The sequence below is a fragment of the Bos indicus x Bos taurus genome, chromosome 15, assembly GCF_003369695.1.
Source record: "Bos indicus x Bos taurus breed Angus x Brahman F1 hybrid chromosome 15, Bos_hybrid_MaternalHap_v2.0, whole genome shotgun sequence".
NCBI classification, from domain to species: Eukaryota; Metazoa; Chordata; class Mammalia; order Artiodactyla; family Bovidae; genus Bos; species Bos indicus x Bos taurus.
Window position 1 is genome coordinate 34609538 of NC_040090.1, and position 6000 is coordinate 34615537.

Below are 6000 nucleotides of genomic sequence, written 5' to 3' on the forward strand. Positions count from 1 at the left end.
ACTATGGAATGAGGTTCGTGACATTGTACAGGAGACAGGGATCAAGACCATCCCCATAGAAAAGAAATGCAAAAAAGCAAAATGGCTGTCTGAGGAGGCCTTACAAATAGCTGTGAAAAGAAGAGAAACGGAAAGCAAAGGAGAAAAGGAAAGATATAAACATCTGAATGCAGAGTTCCAAAGAATAGCAAGAAAAGATAAGAAAGCCTTCGTCAGCGATCAATGCAAAGAAATAGAGGAAAACAACAGAATGGGAAGGACTAGGAATCTCTTCAAGAAAATCAGAGATACCAAAGGAACATTTCATGCAAAGATGAGCTCGATAAAGGACAGAAATGGTATGGACCTAAAGAAGCAGAAGATATTAAGAAGAGAAGGCAAGAATACACAGAAGAACTGTACAAAAAAGATCTTCACGACCCAGATAATCACAATGATGTGATTACTGACCTAGAGCCAGACATCCTGGAATGTGAAGTCAAGTGGGCCTTAGAAAGCATCACTACGAACAAAGGAGTTGATGGAATTCCAGTTGAACTATACCAAATCTTGAAAGATGATGCTGTGAAAGTGTTGCACTCAATATGTCAGCAAATTTGGAAAACTTAGCAGTGGCCACAGGACTGGAAAAGGTCAGTTTTCATTCCAATCCCAAAGAAAGGCAATGCCAAAGAATGCTCAAACTACCACACAATTGCATTCATCTCACATGCTAGTAAAGTAATGCTCAAAATTCTCCAAGCCAGGCTTCAGCAATATGTGAACCATGAACTTCCTGATGTTCAAGCTGGTTTTAGAAAAGGCAGAGGAACCAGAGATCAAATTGCCAACATCTGCTGGACCATAGAAAAAGCAACAAAGTTCCAGAAAAAACATCTATTTCTGCTTTATGGACTATGCCAAAGCCTTTGACTGTGTGAATCACAAAAAACTGTGGAAAATTCTGAAAGAGATGGGAATACCAGACCACCTGATCTGCCTCTTGAGAAATTTGTATGCAGGTCAGGAAGCAACAGTTAGAACTGGACATGGAACAACAGATTTGTTCCAAATAGGAAAAGGAGTTTGTCAAGGCTGTATATTGTCACCCTGTTTATTTAACTTCTATGCAGAGTACATCATGAGAAACGCTGGAATGGAAGAAACACAAGCTGGAATCAAGATTGCCAGGAGAAATATCAATAACCTCAGATATGCAGATGACACCACACTTATGGCAGAAAGTGAAGAGGAACTCAAAAGCCTCTTGATGAAAGTGAAAGTGGAGAGTGAAAAAGTTAGCTTAAAGCTCAACATTCAGAAAACAAAGATCATGGTATCCGGTCCCATCACTTCATGGGAAATAGATGGGGAACAGTGGAAACAGTGTCAGACTTTATTTTTCTGGGCTCCAAAATCACTACAGATGGTGACTGCAGCCATGAAATTAAAAGACCATTACTCCTTGGAAGGAAGGTTATGACCAACCTAGATAGCATATTCAAAAGCAGAGACATTACTTTGCCAACAAAGGTTCATCTAGTCAAGGCTATGGTTTTTCCTGTGGTCATGTATGGATGTGAGAGTTGGACTATGAAGAAGGCTGAGCACCGCAGAATTGATGCTTTTAAACTGTGGTGTTGGAGAAGACTCTTGAGAGTCCCTTGGACTGCAAGGACATCCATCCAGTCCATTCTGAAGGAGATCAGCCCTGGGATTTCTTTGGAAGGAATGATGCTAAAGCTGAAACTCCAGTACTTTGGCCACCTCATGCGAAGAGTTGACTCATTGGAAAAGACTCTGATGCTGGGAGGGATTGGGGGCAGGAGGAGAAGGGGACGACAGAGGATGAGATGGCTGGATGGCGTCACTGACTCGATGGACGTGGGTCTGAGTGAACTCCAGGAATTGGTGATGGACAGAGAGGCCTGGCGTGCTGCGATTCATGGGGTCGCAAAGAATCGGACATGACTGAGCGACTGATCTGATCTGATCTGATTAATTTTCTGTTTTGACAATCTGTATGTTTTGATGATTGGTATGTGTAGGGTGTTAAAGTCTCCTATTATTATTGTGTTACTGTCAATTTCTCCTTTTATGTCTTTTAGTGTTTGTCTTATGTATTGACGTGCTCCTTTGTTGGATAAATTAGATATTTCCATTTGCTGTGCCTTCCTCTTGGATTGATCCCTTGGTCATTATGTAGTGTCCTTCCTTATCTCTTGTAATGTTCTTTATTTTAAGTTCTATTTTGTCTGTTATGAAGATTACTACTCCAGCTTTCTTTTGCTTCCCATTTGCGTGGAATATATTTTTCCATCCTCTCACTTTCCATCTATATGTGTTTCTAGGCCCGAAATGGGTTTCTGGTATACAGCATATATCGGGGTTTTGTTTTTATATCTATTTAGCCAGTCTGTGTCTTTTGGTTGGAACATTTAATCCATTTATGTTTAAAGTAATTATTGATATATATGTCCCTGTTGCCATTGTCTTAATTAATTGGGGTTGATTTTGTAGATCTTTTTTTTTCTTCTCTTGTATTTCTTGACTATATAAGTCTCTTTAACATTTGTTGTAAAGCTGGTTTGGTGGTACTGAATTTTCTTAACTTTTGCTTATCTAAAATATTTTTTATTTCTCCCACAATTTTGAATGAGATCCTTCCTGGGAACAGTAATCTTGGTTGTACATTTTCCCCTTTCAGTTCTTAAAATATATCCTGCAATTGCCTTCTGGCCTGCAGAGTTTCTGTTGAAAGATCAGCTGTTAAGCATGTGGAATTCCCCTTATGTTTTACTTGTTGCTTCTCCCTAGCTACTTTTAATATTCTTTCTTTCTGTTTTGTCTTTGTTAGTTTGATTAGTGTGTGTGTTGGTGTGTTTCTCCTTGGATTTATCCTGTATATGGGACTCTTGGTGCCCTTTGGACTTGATTGGCTATTTCCTTTTCCATGTTGGGGAAATTTTCAACGATAATCACTTCAAAAATTTTCCCATACCCTTTCTTTCTCTCTTCCTCTTCTGGGATCCCTATAATGAGAATGTTGGTGCATTTTATATTGTCCCACAGGTCTGAAACTGTCCTCAGTTCCTTTAATTCTTTTTACTTTATTCTGCTCTTTAGAAATTATTTCTACCATTTTATCTTCCAGCTCACTGATTTGTTCTTCTGCTTCAAATATTTGCTATTGATTCCTTCTAGAGTATTTTTAATTTCAGTAATTGTGTTGTTTGTCTCTGTATGTTTAGTTTTTAATTCTTCTAGTTTTTTGTTAATTGATTCTTGCATTTTCTCCATTTTGTTTTCAAGGTTTATGATCATCTTTACTATCATTATTCTGAATTCTTTTTCAGGTAGGTTGCCTCTTTCTTCTTCATTTATTTGAACTTCTGTGTTTCTAGTTTGTTCCTTCATTTGTGTAGTATTTCTCTTCCTTGTCACTTTTTTTTTTTTAACTTCTTGTGTTTGAGGTCTTCTTTTCCCAGACTTCAGGTTGAATTCTTTCTTTGGAGAAGGTTGAATCCTTTCTTCCTTTGGTTTCTGCCCTCCTAAAGTTGGTCCAGTCATTTGTGTAAGCTTCATATAGGGTGAGACTTGTGCTGAATTTTTGTTTGTTTTTCCTCTGATGGGCAAGGCTGAGTGAGGTGGTAATCCTGTCTGCTGATACTTGGGTTTGTATTTTTGCTTTTTTTTGTTGTTTAAATGAGGCCTCCTGCACAGGGTGCTACTGGTGGTTGGGTGATGCCAGGTCTTGTATTCAAATGGTTTCCTTTCTGTGAGTTCTTGCTATTTGATACTCCTTAACATTAGTTCTCTGGTAGTCTAGGGTCTTTGAGTCAGTGTTCCCACTCCAATGGTTCAGGGCTTGAGCTTATTGATGTATGATGCAGGTAGTTCCTCAGGTCACAGACTCATAGAAGACAGATATGGGATTTGAATCTTATCCAGTTTCATAGAAAACCTAGTGCTTATCTTAGTAAAGCACAGTGTAGAACTCTGGTGGAATCCTTGACCTCAAAGAGCTTCTTGGCATCCTTTACAGGCCACTCCCCAGAGCTCTCCCTGGGACTGCCAACATGCACTGGCCTCTTGCTCCAGTGTACTTTAAGTCCCATGACTGCTGGGCTCGAAATGTTTTTACTCACATTGTGACCTGGGGTAGCATGGAGAGGAGGCCACTAGGCCTCTGAATGTTGAAAGTAAGCTTGGGGCCGAGGTGCTGGTCATCGTGTCAGACACAGGGCTCTGACACGTGATCCCTCAGGAGTCAGGAAGATATTTTTAAAATAAAGAGTTTTGTGCGTGAACTAGTTTTCAGTGCTTGTGAGACTGGCTTGTCTTATAGAGTCATGGGCAAGTGAATCTATATAACATAACAGTAGTTCTGTTATGCTATTATATGCACAAAGCTGTCAAAAGCAAAGAAATACAAAGATGCTGTGATCAAGACTTGTAGAAACCTACCCTTGTATTTCCCCTAGAAACAATATTTCTGTGGCCACCAGTTCAGTGTATGTGGCAACTTTATAGAACACAACTACCATGAATAATGAGAATTAGCTGTATAAAGGTGGACTCAAGGTTTTCAGTATAAGTAGGTAGATTTAATACCTAGCTAATGCCCCTGAAAGAACCAATAGGAGCATTGTTTATCCAATAGAAATGACCTGTCTAGAATGCAAATCTCAGCTTCTGAATAGTGATCTGTATGAAAAAGAGCCATAACTTCTTGGGAAAATGGATGATTCCAGGGCCAGGTTAGTGAAAGTACATTGAATACACTGTTGTACCAAAAACCAAAGAAGTGCTCCAAGAATAATGAACACAAGTCAAAAACATCCCAAAGCCAGATTATGGTGCCCCCACTGGCCAAATCTGGAACATTATAAAATCAACATTAAATTGAACAATAAAAATAATGATAGTGAATATTCTCTCCCCCAAAATACTTATTAAATGACAAAAGAAAATATGCAACTTTATAGAGACAAAACCTGGCTAACCTCACCTAACAAGATAATCATCCACAATGGGGCAAATTCAGGCATAACCTGAAACAGATGCATGGGAAGAAAAGAGACTGACAATCATGGCATTCCTGCATAATTGGAATCTAACCATGAGGATTCATCAAACAAACCCCATTGAGGGACATTCTACAAATTACATGACCTGTGATGTTCAAGTTTGTGTCATATAAAACAAGACAAGTTTGAGGAAGTATCAGAGAAGAGACTAAAATAACAGAACTATTAATACTAACACAAATAATTCTGAACCAGAATTTTTTTAATATAATTTACATTAAAGGTACAATTGGAGAAAGTTACATTGGGTTCTACAAATTCAATGGTAGTAATGTGTCTGTGTTAATTTCATGATTTGATGGTTGTATTATTGTCATGTAGGAGATTGTCATTATTTGTAGAAAACACATACTAAGGAATTTGAGGATCATGAGACATCAGATAAGAAACTTACTCTAAATGAATCAGTAAAACTGTTTTGTGTGCTATATTTGAAAGTTTTAATCAAGAAAAAATTTACTGAATTGTCTCAGAGGAACAAATTGAATAAACGTTATCTAAAATTTCATATTCAGCACTTGACAATAATTATACACGTATGAAGATGAGAAAATAAATTAAGTATTTCATAGACAAGTGCATGATGAACTAAGTATAATTAACCCTAATTGAATGTTTTAGCAATATGTGTATGTGCTCAGTCTTATCTGATTTTTGCAACCCCATGAACTGTAACCTGCCAGGCTCCTCTTTCTAAGGAATATTCCAGGCAAGAAAACCAAAGCAGGTTGCCATTTCATCCTCCAGGGGGTCTTCTCCACGCAGGGATCAAATCCATGTCCCTTGGATTGCAGGTGTGTTCTTACCACTAGTGCTACCTGTGAAGCCCAAATGTGTGTCATTATTATAGCATATTTTCAAAAAATTTTATTATATGGTTCTCTTTATTATGCCTGTCAAAAAGGAGACATATTTAACTATAGTTCCGAAG